We start from the raw sequence: 14,316 nt of genomic DNA, 5'->3' as shown, positions 1-14,316 counted from the left end.
TCACTGTGTGAGGAATGTATGTAAGTAATAGTGAGAGAAGTTGCATATTCTATAGCTTCCATAGAAAAATTATTTGTACTAATTTAAGGCGACTAAAATGAAATAGTTTTATTATTTCCAAAAGTGAAGTCTAAAAATGTGGCACCAAAAATATAATTAAGAAAATATTGCGAACCGTAGTATTTCAGATAAAGTCGATATGAAATATTATTAGATTATTAAAAATTACGAAAGTAGCCAAGCAAAAAATTGAAAACTTCATCCTTTTTCCCAAACTCCGATAAAGATCTTTCATTAACTCCAAGTACCTATAGAAGCTTTAACAACTACACAAAACCATCAGATAAGCTAAGATCCCTAACTCCATTGATGGTCTTACGTTTTCTGGTAACTGGAGTGTCAAATTAAAAAATTTTAAAGTAAAAAGAAGTAATAAAACTGGATTATGGCGGTTTAACCATACCGAAAAGATCCTATCGTCCTTCGTTTTAACTCGATTTTCTACTAAGAGGTTATAGTAAGGTGGCTTCGGTGACAGGTAAGTTTTTTACTTCAAGAGCCATATCCAAGAAATTGTACCTCACTCAATAATTATTAAGATATTAGTAAAGCCAAGAAAACAGTTTTAGTAAAAATTTTGGTATTTTAAACTGCGCGTCAGGAAAAAACGTGCCACCCACACAATTTAGAAAATATTATATTTTTTATATATTTCTCCATTTTCATTTAATTTGTTTTATATTAAAAGGCTACATAAACGCGTAATCAATATTTTTTTTTTCGAAAGTTAACTACAGTAACAGTGTGCGGCAGTACGACAGTAACAGTGACACTATACTATCAAAAACTAAGGCACACTATTGTTATAGCAATAATTATTATACTCATAGGCGCGCTAAATGTTGCCAAGTGAGTTAAGTTCGATTTCTTGTTATAGATAATCGATTTTTAATAATTCCAATGGGACAAAAAATCTAGGCATGAGATGAAAAATTTTATTTGAAGAAAGTGTATTTTTTTGTTCTTCTTTACAAACTCGCCTTTTTAATATTTTATTTAATTATAGAGTAATTTCCACATACAAACATATTTCTTAAATTGGGCTCTATACTGCCATTATTTACTTCTTCTTAACGTCCTCTATCAAGTCCCCTTGACGTTGGCGATTACCATGGCGAAACTGTCTCTGTCTCGAGCTATTCTAAATAGTTGTTCTGCTTTCTTTTTTTATGTCCACTCCCGGATATTCTTCAACCAAGAGGCCTGCTTTCTACCAATTCCTCTGCGTCCTTCGATTTTACCCATCATAATAAGTTGAATAATATTATACCGGTCTCCCCTTACTACGTGTCTAAAATAGGCCATCTTTCTATATTTGATGTTATCAAGCAGCTCACGGGCAGCATTTGCTCTCTTAAGGACTGCCACATTTGGGCCACGTACGCAGCCGAAAGCCCAACGGAAAAAATTCCATCCACCATCCATTCTAATGCAATCATGCATTGACGATCTCCCGGCTGAGTACGAAGATATCCTTGAGGCTACCTTGCTAGCCTTCCGCACCCCCTCATCTAATCCTCATCCCTACCCCGAACAGGGAGAAGTTGGTTTTTTGCGGTTTCCCAACTTCATTGCACAATTATACCTGTTCGCCCCAAGAAAATAGCCGCAACTATTTTCTAACATTCGAACGCTCACTGTCCATGCGCTATCCAAAAACCACCTCCTGACCGCCGACAGGGACCGCTGGCTTTCCAGTTGGCATAAAATGGTTTCTAGGGACACTGGCCGAGGATAAAGCATGGACAGTACACACATATGTCCATAAGAACCACCACCAACGGTCAAACCTCTTTCCCTGACTTCTGATAGCTGGCTGAACCAACACCGTCCGGCATCGCAGAGCGCCACCACACTTTGCTCCAAAGTTTTTTCGGACTGTTTGCTTTTACGGCTCACAAGAAACATCCAACACGAACCCTGAAGAGTACTGACGTCCTAAAGGGGGACCATTGTAAATGTAAATCCTTACGAATAAACAATCCTTACCCTATCCCAAATATTACATTGATGTATGTGTCAGCATAGCCGTCCATGGTATTTTCAGTGTACGTCTGTGCAGCCACATTTCAAAGGCCTCCAAACGATTATTGGTGGATATTTTTAATGTCCATGTTTCGACACCATACAAGATGAATGACCAAATGTAACATTTAATCATGCGCTTTCGAAGTTGAAGTTGCAAGTTATCATTACAGAAGAAGGACCTCATTTTTTAAAATGTCGTGCGAGCTATCTCGATTCTACATTTTATCTCTTTATCTGGATCTAGTTGTTTAGTAATATGGAAACCAAGATATTTAAAACTGGGTACTCTTTGAATTATATTACCATCAACCTTTAACCGTGAATCTTGATGGGCCAAACGGCTAAATACCATGTATTTTGTTTTTGAACAGTTTATGTTTAGGCCAAACTCTCTTTCCACTGTGTCAATGGCATTTAAAAGGTGTTGTAATCCATTCATATCATCACATAAAATAACTGTATCGTCTGCATATCTGATTGTATTTATCAGAATTCCATTAACTTTCACACACCATTCCAAATTATGCAGCGCTTCCTTAAATACTCTATCTGAATACAAATTGAATAACAGTGGGGACAGTATACAACCCTGTCTGACGCCTCTTTGAATTTTTCATATTTCTGTTGATTTTTCATTTATGCAAGCTGTCGCTGTTTGACGCCAGTATAATTTTTCTATGATTCGTACATCTTGACTATCAACTCCTTCATCCTTTAATATTTTAATTAATTTGTGATGTTGTACTCGGTCAAAGGCCTTCTCATAGTCAATAAATACAGAAAAGACGTCTTCTTTACTACATTAAGAATATATGTGCCAAATATCTCTACAAAATATTCAAAATTAAAGCTGCAATCTTGGAACGCGTTTTCCGTGAGCTGATGTTGCCTCTTAAGTAAATTAGATGGACTATCACTGGAAAGCAAGATTTGGCCTGTAAAGGTAATAAACAAATTCGCAAAACCTATTAAAGATTCTTCTTCTTCTTCATCTGCTTTGTCTGTTGCGGAAGTTGGCTATCATCCTAGCAACTTTAATTTTGTTTGCGGCGTTTCTGAATAACTCGATCGAAGTTAGTCCTAACGATTGTGTAACTTTTGAATTCATGAGTGTCTTCTTTTTCCATTTCTTAATTGTGAAAGACATTTCTTTTTGTTTGCCCATTCGGCACAGTGCCTCTAAGTTGGTGGTGTGAGTCGTCCAGGATATTTTGATGATTCGTCGATACATCCACATTGTGAATGCCTCCAGCTTCCTCATTAATGTTTCCGTTGGTGTCCATGCCTCTGCGCCATACAGCAAGACTGGAAATACATATCATTTTAGCAGCCGTATTTTTGGTGGGAGAGATATGTCGAAATGGGTGAATATATTTCTCATGTTGTTAAATGTTGCTCTGGCATTAAACATTAGAATGGTATTATCTGGTATTAAACACTCAAAACTCATTTTATCCGAATTACAGAAGCTCCGCGGAACTGATGGTTTTAAGAACTCTATTTTGAGAACTATTTTGGTACTCTAAAGAATTTAGGAGTAACCTAAACTTTAGGAGTTACCAGTGGCGACGTCACTGTTTTATTGACTTCCAAAAAGCATTTGATCGTAATAAGCACTCTATATTGATCGAAGCTCTAAAAGACATTGGCTTGGACGGCAAAGATGTTCGAATAATTGCAAATTTATATTGGAATCAAACAACATCAGTTTAATTAGATGGTGTGGAATCACAGGCTCTTAATATTAAAAGAGGAGTACGACAGAGATGCCTATTGTCACGCCTGCTTTTCAACGTTTACTCCGAAAGAATTTTCAGAAAAGCACTTTCTGAAAAACAAGAAGGAAAACAGTGAAGTCATCAATAATTTGCGATATGCGGACGATACAGTACTCCTAGCTTCTACTCAAGAAGATCTGCAAACAGTACTTGATAGTGTCGTTGAGAGTTGTAGGGAGGCAAGTCTGGATCTGAACATACGGAAAACCAAATTACTCGTAATAAGTAAACAACAGCATATAAAATCGTCTATGTAAATAATACCAAACTTGAGTAAGTTGATAAAATAGTTTACCTTGGACAGCAATTAAATTGTAACGCAGAAAGTCACGGCGAAATTAGATCTAGGATAGAGCAGGCTAGAGGCGCTTTTAGAAGGATGTCCAAGGTGTTATATAACAGAGACCTAAAATTGGCATTGAGAATCCGTCTACTTCTCTGCTACGTGTTCTCGGTCTAACTTTACGGTGTCGAGTCCTGGACTGTGAATAAAATCGATCTAAATCGCCTTAAGGCTTTCGAAATGTGGTGATATAGAAGAATTTTAAAAGTTCTGGGTGGAGAAGATTTGAATCTCCACAATACTAGAACGTCTCAGCAAGACTACTGAGATTATAAAAAGCATCAAGCAGAGAAAGTTGGAGTATTTCGGACATGTAATGAGAGGTCACAAATATAGGTTGCTACAAAATATCATGCACAGAAAAATAGCAGGCAAACGCAGTCAAGAACGAAGAAGAACCTTATGATTGAAGAACTTGGGAGATTGGTAGGTGTTGATACAAGCATGCTATTTAGGGTGGCAGTGAATAAAATTAGGATAGCTATGATGGTAACCAACGTTCTGATAGGACATGGTACATGAAGAAAAAGTGGCGACGCGTGACTTTTTCTAAAGTGTTACCAAACCCAGATATAAAAAAACTTATTTTAAAGAACCTCGCAAATATAAGTTTTTGTTTATTTTATCTGGGAAAATGTTAATAACAGAATCGTAGAAAGAGGGTTCTGTCATTAATCCATTTAAACGGCGTTACTCAATGGAAATTAAAGAAAATGACGACATTCGATCTTGCAAATGGGTATTTCTTTGGCATGTTTTAATCCGTTTCATTGCTGAAACACTTCTTTCGACGGATGCACTTGTAGCCGGAATTATTAAAAATAGGTTTGACAATGTAAAAGGTTCTTGAAATGCATTATCAAATTCTGAAGAGGTTAAATATTGATACAATTTTTGTACATTTTTTTAAGATAATCTGGTCATTATAAAGAACGGTCAATTCTGTTTTTAACTTTACTGTGTCAAATATACCTGTATAAATTAATGAAAGTCCCTGTCTGAAAATTGTTTGCTGTAAATTAGAAAACCAATTTTAAAGTTAGATAATCATAGTGTCAAAAATTTCAAAGAACAAGTCGTCAACGACACTCATCCATGTTTAATTGCACGCACACTGTAAAAGGTAAATAACCATTGTAACCATTCCAAAAAGTGGTAACAAGCCTATTTTAATATCCACAGCGCTCCCACGCCCCCGCCTTTCAAAATTTTCACACACGAGCCATCTCCGACTGTCAGACCGATAGCCGATCGACCATCATGATGTATCCACATTTAATAGTGGAAACACTAACAACCCTAATAACACAAAACATTCCAGGAATGTTCCTAGAAGGTACACACAGGACATTGAAAACATTCCTGGAATGTCCCCAAAAGCACACGAACGTCCCTGGAGAGTCCCAGGAAAGTGCTGTGTCAGCATTTTAAACATTCCTTGAATGTCTTGTTCGAACATTCCATGAATGTCTACGAATGTTCTTTGAACATTCACAGTATATTGTTTAGACTGAATGTCTTGTTGAAACATTCCATGAATGTTCTTAGGACATTCAAAGTATATTTTTTAGACATTCTCTGAAATATATCGTCAGTGATGTGACAATACTTCCTATATGTTTTTTCATGAGTTTTGCAGGAGACGAAAAACATTTTTTACGGTCACCTCCTGTTTTCATACGTAAGTTTTGACTTGTTTTGTAGTAAATAGATAGTTGAATTTACTACAAAACAAATCAAAAAATATATGAAAACACGAGGTGGCCCAAACAAGTTTTTCATCTCCTACAAAATTCATGAAAAAGCAGATAGGAGGTATTGTATCACCGACGATATACCAGAAGTACAGTAGGAAAAATGAAAGAATACACATGAACGAACATATAAAACACGCTGTATTTTCCTGTCACCGTGTCACACAGAAAACTGGTCAGCACAAGTACATGTAATAATTATTGTTACTTGCACTGGACAATTTTCTTTGTGACACGGTGACAGGAAAATACAGCGTGTTTTATATGTTCACTCATGGGTATTCTTTCATTTTTCCGACTGTATATGTAGCCATACCAAATAATACATCCTTGATAAATACAAACATTTTTATTGCACAAAATCTTGTCATATATTTTTTTCCATAATCATCACTACGATGACGATTCATTGTATTGAATTGTTCATTAGAATTACAATCTGGTCATAACTCTGACCAATGAGCAATTTTAATTTAACCTAAATTACTACTCTTTCTTAAAATGAAGAGCTTACCCATAGCGTCTCTTATCTAATCTAACAAGCACACAAGCACTATGCTCTGCTTTTCTAACCGCACTATTCTAACATACACATGCACACAAGCATTATGCTCTGCTTTTCACTATCACTCAAACTACTTCAAAAGGCTTTGTCCTCTTCAATCTTCTAGTTTGCCCAGTAGTATCCAGGAGCTGGATTTCCTCAATATTCTTGTAGGTACTTACGAAGTTGTTGCTTGTGACTTCCAACTTTATTCCAACTTTAAAAACAAATCCAGCTGTAAAATATTTATGTGCCTGAAGGCTTTTGTATGCTTTCATCTATAATATCTATAATAGTAATTTGGTGGAATGCACTTTATGGTAAAATCCAATTCTGACTGAATTGTATATGGATCTAAATCCCCAATTATTTTCAGCTTCAATAAATATCTAAAACAATAAAAAAAATAATGTTATTGCTTGCAAAATTCATCAATATAGATAAATATCAGAGAAAAATGAACATTGATAAAAATTGTTTGCCCTACCTTTCTCCAAACATCTGGTGTCTCCAATAATAATTTCCTTAAATAATCACTTTGCAGTGTGGTAAAGTTTATAAAGTTAATAGATAGAAATATAAATTATAAAGTTAATAGAAAGTTAATAAAAGAAAAAAGAAAAATGTTAAGTAAAACCGAATTCCACACAAATACTCACTTGCATTTATTTTTCACGACTAACTGCGAAAACCATCGATCGCAGGCCATTATTCCATTGTATTTTCTCAAGAAAAGTCCATGTCCAAAAATATCAAAAGATCCACTTTGAAGTCGCTGAATCATTCATCACTTCCCTTCAGGCCCCCGAAAACGTCGAAATGACATCATAATTCCGGAATAGAACGAAATCCCCGTGCAATATGGCCTTTGCCGATCTTGAGAAGTGATAGCTCTCTCTAGGGTGAAAAAAAAGGGGCTGTGCGTGACTCTTTTGCCCATCAAGACCTTTACCGCCCTTTAGTGGGAAGGCTTCTCAGCTTTAGCCGGTAAATAAATAATACACTTTTCCTAAAAGTGTTAGTATCCAATTTAGATAATTATGGAAACTACTCCAGGGAATTGACCTATTAGAGAATTTTCTTTTTAACACCCACAACTATAAAAATTTTGATACATCTGATTTATTTCCATTAATTTATTTTTTTTTGTTAGGTTGACCAAGTAAATAATATAAAATAAGAATCACTAAAACATTTAAGATGAAAAATCACAAAAACATTTGTGTTGTTCTGAAGCAGTATTTTGTATTTTGACAACGAAACCCGATTTGGGCTTCGAAACATTAATAAAATCATTTTTTTGGTAAAATTGTGGTTTATTTCCCATTAAAAGTAATTGATTATAAAAACATTTGTTTTTTGTCATTCTGTAACTTCAAAATAAGTAATCTTACTAAAATTTTGTGAATTTATGTAATAAATATACAAGAATAAAAAACCGCTAAAGCGCCGTAAAAATGAGTAGCGCATAGAATATTCCAGCTACAAAAGAACAACTGATCTGAATATTACGTGGCGCGAAAATGTATTTTCATTTTGATGGAAAATAAAATTCTAGTTTAATTTTAAAATATGTTTCCATAATATTTGCTAAATTTGAAGTAAAACGCACCACAAAAGAGTAACTTTGTTACAGTTTGTATTTTGTAGAACGTTTTACTTCAAATTTAGTAAATATTGTGGAAACATCTTTTAAAATACATTTTCTCGCCACGTGATATTCTTATCAGTTCTTTTGTAGCTGGAATATTGTATGCGCCACTCATTTTTAGGGCGTTTAGCGGTTTTTTATTCTTAATCAGGAGTTTTTCAAAGTTATTTATTAACTAAATATATAAAGTTGAATGTAATGTTTATCGATTCCACGTTAAGCGTTAAGTCGCCTTTCTCGCATTATCTCCCAAATGATCTAGTGTCCATCGAATGTACACTAGATTTTTTTTCTATTCGAAATGGATTGAAAAAAAAATATTGGGATGGCCGGTAAATGAACTTGGATTTCCCTATCAAATTTAGCGTCGTAACCACTACAACTACATAAACCATTTCGGCCATAATGGTTAAATGGATTATACTTTGAAGCTTGATAACTTTGAAACGGCTTAACCGATTTTGATCACTAAACATGAGTTTGACACATATTGACAAGTAGTATCTGATGTATTCAAGATCAAATATGATAACTAAAGTATTATAGGGATTTTTGAGCTTGAAAAACCGTTTTTTCCATAGGAAATAGATTTGATCATAATTATGAAGCCTATAACTTAAAAATTCGAATTTTCCCAGATATGAGGTATACACCGTTAGACGCGTTTAGGGTCCTCCAACTTCCAACAAACGCTCAGTTATTGGCGCAGTTTTAGAAATGACAGAAAAAGCAATAATTTTAACTACTCATCTGGTGCAGTTGCCACTTTGGTAAAAAAATCTTATTTAGCAAGCCTATTTCCTGTAAAGATCACTATTGAAGCAGTAGTGATAAAATTATCAGTACCTTCGACAGTTTACTTTTGTCACATTTACTTACCATTAAGTGCAACATTCACTTTTGACGATATAAATAGTCTTATCGAAAAAATACCATCTCCTCAATTTAAACTAGGTGATTTTAATGGTCACAAAAGCATATCGACGGTCCGAAATTAGAATGATGTAACTGCAAATTTTGTCAGTTCCTGTTTATGGCGTAATTAACTTCTAAAATACTATATACAGATGATACAAAAGCGACAGAACAGTAACTATGTGCTGAGCCACCACAGGGTAGTTGCGTCGTTATTGAAGTACGCACCATTTTAGACCTTGTTTCGGAGAAATAATCACGGAACTGTAAATTGGGATTGAAAATGGGGGGACTAAATTAAGATAATAAAATTCGGACCAATATGGATGAAAATAAGAGCCATCGCTGTAAGAATAAGCGGCATAATAAATATTTAAAAATAGTTTTTTTGTACAGAAGAATTTTCAGATCAAGAATGACGCAACTGTAGATAGTGTTGAAAATGGGAGGATTAAATTGAGATAATGAAATTTGAACCAATGGGATGATAGTGAAAGTCATCATTGTAAGAATAAACGCCATATCGGTGCTCCGGACGGTTACTCTTTATTTAATCGCTATTTTAAATATTTAAAAAATTTTAGATGAATAATGACGCAATCGTAAAAAGGGTTGAAATGGGGGGGGGGGATTAAATTAAGATAATGAAATTCGAACCCATAGGGATAAAAATAAAAACCATTATTGTGAGAATAAACGCCATACCGATGCTCCTGGATGATAATTCCTCATTTAATCCCTATTTTAAATATTTAAAAATCGTTTTTTTGAGCTCCTGAGAAATTTGGCTTTTTGCAGTTACGTCATTCTTATTCCGGACCGGCGATATGAGGATCTGTACCTACCTATATCATAGGTAAATTACTGGAAAAGCTAATGTCTGACTTTAAGCAGCTTAATTTACTCAGTGATGGGACTCCTACACGACAACACTAAAGCGGTGGTTTCCAAGGATGCGTTGAAAGCCACCGCTTGCTGAGTTTGCACATTCCATTGCCTCAGTGAAGAACCTTGAATTTTTCACCATAATCTGACGTAATTCATCGCAGTGTTACGGTCGCAGTTTGTCGGTGCCGTTCTCGAGGAAACCCAGGCTTAAGAATAGAGAATCTTTACCCTCAGTTATTATTATAATACCTAGAATTCGAAGTCGAAAACTTCAAACTGTCATTTAGGACATACAATCCTGTAGAACAATATACAAGATAAACGCACACTAATAATATCAACAAACTTTTAGGTACAGGTAATTAGGTTGATATCGCAGATTATTTCAAATGTAGAGGTTTATATTATCATAAAATTTTAAGTAGGTATTTGACAGTGGCGTCTCGTGATGTTTGCAATAGGGGAGGCTATACCTAATTTTAAAATATCTACAGGGTGATCAACTTCTGTGACAAAGTCCAATATATCTGTTATTATAAAATATGTGAAAAAAAGTTGTTAATAAAAGTTATAGACACCTTTAATGTACACATTTTAAAATTAGTGAGAAATATACAGGGTCCTCCATAATACGGTGCCAAACCAAAGTTATGTTTTTTTTAAATAGAGCACCCTGTATTTTATTCAAAATCTGGTTTCTCTACATTTTTATGATTAAAAAGATATAACACTTCTCTAGGGATATACTGAGTGTTTCAAAGTTATGAGCACTTTTATCAAAAAATCATACTGATTTGATCGCCCTGTATGATTCTAACAGTATAATATAAACTTATTTTTTTACTGCTGTTGACTGTCAATATAAAAGTAGTTTTGCAACAACGTACAGTTTTTTATCACTACACAAATTGTATACAGGGTAAGTCAAAATGCAAATAAAAGATTTTCTTCATATTTTTAAATGGAACACCCTGTATTTTATATTACCATCGAAAAGATCTTTCATTATACTTGCATACCTTTTAAATATTCCCTATACCTTAATTTCTTAGTTTTCGAGATATTTTAGTTTTATTGTTGATAACTCATAGATACGTTTATTAGAGTAAATTAATTACCCTTTATATTAGAAACTTCCAATGAGTTTGTTAATGATAATTAGAATTAGGCTGAATTTCATTTTTTTTTCTCCAAGTTTATGGTAAATTCTATACAATAACGACAATTTTATATTTACTAACCAAATGATATTAATTTTCCGCGAAGTGGGAACTATAAATTTCTGCAAGTTCTTGTTTAAGGTGGCTTTGAAATAATTGAGAAAAGAACTGTCAGATGTAAGATTTTAATTATGTGTACGTTTTTATTTTTGTTATTGATTATAATTGTTTGCCATATTGTTATAATTGTTACCTAACAATGAATTTTAGCCGTGAAGAAATGACAGACATGATATGGGTTTTAGGAGAGTGTTTCAAAAACTCATTAGTTGCCACAAGGATTTATAAAAAACAGTGTCCATAGCGTCAACAACCAAATAAGAGAGCATTTGACAACTTATTAGACATGTTTAATCGTACTGGTTCTGTTTATGAATTAAAGGAAAAAACAAAAATCATTATTACGGATGAAAATGAATTAAATGTTTTACTGCCTGTTACATAAAATCCTCATACAAGTGTAAAAATAAAACTATGTTTATTTTCAATAAAACCACATTTAGTTATTTTAAGTTATTTATAGTTTTAGGTGGCATGACTGTGTAATTTTAGTTTGAATGACATTTGTAAATAATTATTTGACAGTTGTCAAAAACTCAGAGTAAGAAATAGCATGTTCTTGATTCTCTTTTTTAGGTTTGTATTTTTAAGTTATTTTAGTATTGTTGTATTAATGTTTATAATCTTTATTGTACATATTGTAAATAAACTCTTTTTTAGATGAATTCATACGGCTATCTCTTACACGAATAAGAAGTATGAAACTACTCTTATAAATCAAGAACTTAAGCTGACCAAGCCAAAATAGTGATAAAAATAGATTTTCAATCCGTTATTTGTACAAATTAAGGATGAATATTACATCAATGAAAATTTGTATTGCTATAGAAGCAAGCAGTACTGATAGTAAGAATAATGTATGTAAATTTAAGTGGTTGCAGCCAACACAGTCACCTTTCTATTATGAAATGCCTGCTGAAAAGCAACTTCAAGATTATCATTCTGAACTATTTCGTCTGAAAAAAGTAAGAAATGTTTTAGCATCCATGAAATCAAGAGGATGCTTTAGAACATGTACCATTTCATTAGATGATAATTTGAAAATGATTTATTTTGATTCAGATGGTGATGTGGTTTATCAAAATGAGTACCTACAACAGACCTTATTACCAGTGTATGAGAAGAAAGAAGCGATTGAACAATCTCCATCATTAGTCGAGTTGCTCCAGAAACTTGGTGATACTAGTATACCTAAAGTTGAAAAGAAAAATTACAAAAAAATAAAAGATGATTTCGTACTTCGAAATTTTGATGGTAAAAATGTTCCAATGAATTCATGGCTCAAGACCTTCGAATCAGAATGTTTGCGATGTGAGGTGGATGCTGATAAAGACAAGATTTTGATTCTACGTCTGTTTCTTGATGGAATAGCAAAGGAATGGTTTGAATCAAAAATAATAACATTAGGCTTAGATAACAGTTTTGAGGTATGGAAAGTTAATTTTTTAGATAGTTTTTGTCAAACAGGTTGGGATAATCATAGAAAAGCTTATTCTTTTAAGTATGTAGGTGGTAGTCTTGTTGATTATGCATTTCGCAAAGAAAATTTATTGCTAAATATCAAAAATGATTTTCCTATTGATATATTAATCGATTTAATTGTGACAAATTTGCCAATTCATATACAAAATAATATTAATAGAGCTGAGGTTACAACAATGGAAAAACTGATAGGTGAGTTACGAAAGTTGGAGAGTTCAGTTATAAGCAAAAAAAAATCAGAGACAAACCCAAATTTTGTACAAATACCTACCAAATTAAATACAATAATACCAAAAGAAAAAAATAGTTGTCAATATTGTGATAAAAAAGGATTCCCTGGGAGGTTTCATCCAGAGGCAATGTGTCGTTTAAAGCAAAAAGATAGAAGGACAATACAAGAAAACAAATCAAATGATATTCAATATGTTAATAATATTGCTATACAGGAGACATTAAATGAAACGGTAACCGACCAAAAAAACTGAATTTGCTGCCATTGATCAAATTAAAAGTATTCCTAAATAATAGAGAATTATGTGGAATCTATGATCCAGGTTCGAATGTTACTCTTCTGAATTCGAAGGTAGCAGGTAATTTGGGATTAGTTATTCATGAAGATAGGAATATGTTTAAAACGATAAATGGCAGAACAAATTTTACAGGAAAACTAATTGCAAAAATGAAAATTAATAAAATTGAGAAAAATGTTAATCTTTTTGTAATTAATGATGAATATTTCGAGTACCTATGATATTCTACTTGGATTGGATTCTATTTTGAATTTTCAAATGAAACAAGATTTTGATTTAGAAATTTATCAAAGATTAGATCTAGATATTGAAGAGAAGATTGAAAAGTTTAATCACAATGTTAATTTGACAGAATATTCAATAAACTTTAATGAAGGAATTCCCACAGAGCTTTTTGAAGCAAAATTAGAACATTTACAGCCAGAGCAGAAAAGTAAAATAGAAATATTACTAAATAAATATGACAATATTTTTGCAAAACATAAATTTGATATTGGGCAAGTTCAAAATAATGAAGCTCAAATTAAACTTTTAGAACATAAATTTGTCGCAAAGAAGCCATATAGATGCTCAATAGAGGACCAAAAAGAGATAGAATTTCAAATTGGACAATTGTTAAAAGCAAATTTAATAGAAGAATCATCTTCGCCCTTTGCAGCACCTGTTACATTGGCTCTTAAAAAAGATGAAGGATCTAAAACAAGATTATGCATTGATTTTCGTGAATTAAACAAATTAATTGTTCCCGAACCACAACCTTTTCCATTAATTGACGAGATTTTGACCAAAACAAGGAATGCTAAATTCTTTACTACTTTAGATATAAATTCTGCTTTTTGGTGTATTCCAGTTCGGAATAAAGATAAATATAAGACAGCTTTTGTTACACAAGATGGTCATTGGCAATGGAAATGCTTACCTTTTGGGCTTAAAACATCACCAGCAATATTTCAAAGGATTTTAAGTAATATTATCAGAAAATATAATTTAAATCCATTTTGTATAAATTACATAGATGATATTTTAATATTTTCAGTATCATTTGAAGAACACTTAGAGCACA

Source organism: Diabrotica virgifera, chromosome 8 (genome assembly GCF_917563875.1).
Source record: "Diabrotica virgifera virgifera chromosome 8, PGI_DIABVI_V3a".
In the NCBI taxonomy this organism is placed as follows: Eukaryota; Metazoa; Arthropoda; class Insecta; order Coleoptera; family Chrysomelidae; genus Diabrotica; species Diabrotica virgifera.
The sequence above is the reverse complement of the archived record's forward strand: the minus strand, read 5'-3'. Positions refer to the sequence as shown.